Source organism: Perkinsus marinus (genome assembly GCF_000006405.1).
Source record: "Perkinsus marinus ATCC 50983 genomic scaffold scf_1104296932078, whole genome shotgun sequence".
In the NCBI taxonomy this organism is placed as follows: Eukaryota; Perkinsozoa; order Perkinsida; family Perkinsidae; genus Perkinsus; species Perkinsus marinus.
Window position 1 is genome coordinate 1 of NW_003215519.1, and position 984 is coordinate 984.

The 984-nt window shown below is 46.0% G+C and overlaps 6 non-coding genes across 6 annotated transcripts; all 6 read left to right on the forward strand.

Moving 5' to 3' along the window:
* The first annotated feature begins 27 nt into the window (after window positions 1–27).
* Window positions 28–99, forward strand: Pmar_PMAR026611. Its single transcript has one exon. It is a non-coding gene; the product is annotated as a tRNA-Thr (tRNA).
* Window positions 100–201: 102 nt separating this feature from the next.
* Window positions 202–273, forward strand: Pmar_PMAR026612. The gene has a single exon. It is a non-coding gene; the product is annotated as a tRNA-Thr (tRNA).
* Window positions 274–375: 102 nt separating this feature from the next.
* Pmar_PMAR026613 lies at window positions 376–447 on the forward strand. The gene has a single exon. It is a non-coding gene; the product is annotated as a tRNA-Thr (tRNA).
* Window positions 448–549: 102 nt separating this feature from the next.
* On the forward strand, window positions 550–621 carry Pmar_PMAR026614. Its single transcript has one exon. It is a non-coding gene; the product is annotated as a tRNA-Thr (tRNA).
* A 102-nt stretch (window positions 622–723) lies between these two features.
* Window positions 724–795, forward strand: Pmar_PMAR026615. The gene has a single exon. It is a non-coding gene; the product is annotated as a tRNA-Thr (tRNA).
* A 102-nt stretch (window positions 796–897) lies between these two features.
* On the forward strand, window positions 898–969 carry Pmar_PMAR026616. The gene has a single exon. It is a non-coding gene; the product is annotated as a tRNA-Thr (tRNA).
* The last annotated feature ends 15 nt before the right edge of the window (window positions 970–984 follow it).

Consider the following 984-nt stretch of genomic DNA (forward strand, 5'->3'; position numbering starts at 1 on the left):
TTATTGATTCATATGGTTAGTCTGTATGTCACCTTAGCTTAGTGGTAGAGCGTCTGCTTTGTAAGCAGAAGGTCGTCAGTTCAATCCTGTCAAATGGCTTTCAGCTGCATTATGCTCTAGTCGGGTATGAGAAGCAGGAGCAGGTCTGCTCACTCCGCAAAGGATACAGAAAGATTATTGATTTATGTACTTATTCTCTGCGTCATTTTAGCTTAGTGGCAGAGCGTCGGCTCTGTGAGCAGAAGGTCGTCAGTCCAATCCTGGCAAGTGGCTTATAGCACCATAAATTTCTGGTCTGGTACGAGAAGCAGGAGCAGGATGGCCCATTCTGTGAAGGGGACAGGAAAATTATTGATCCATATAGTTAGTGTGTGTGCCACTTGAGCTTAGTGGTAGAGCGTCTGCTTCGTAAGCAGAAGGTCGTCAGTTCAATCCTGGCAAGTGGCTTACAGCAGCATTAGGCTCTAGTCGGGTGTGAGGAGCAGGAGCAGGTTTGCTCACTCCGCAAAGGATACAGGAAGATTATTGATTTATGCACTTATTTTGTGTGTCACTTTAGCTTAGTGGCAGAGCGTCTGCTTTGTAAGCAGTAGGTCGTCAGTTCAATCCTGGCAAGTGGCTGATAGCACCATAAATCTTTGGTCTGATACGGGAAGCAGGAGCAGGATGGCCCATTCTGTGAACGGGACAGGAAAATTATCGATTCATATACGTAATCTATGCGTCACTTTAGCTTAGTGGTAGAGCGTCTGCTTCGTAAGCAGAAGGTCGTCAGTTCAATCCTGGCAAGTAGCTTACAGCAGCATTAAACTCTAGTCGGGTGTGAGGAGCAGGAGCAGGTTTGCTCACTCCGCAAAGGATACAGGAAGATTATTGATTTATGCACTTATTTTGTGTGTCACTTTAGCTTAGTGGCAGAGCGTCTGCTTTGTAAGCAGTAGGTCGTCAGTTCAATCCTGGCAAGTGGCTGATAGCACCATAAAT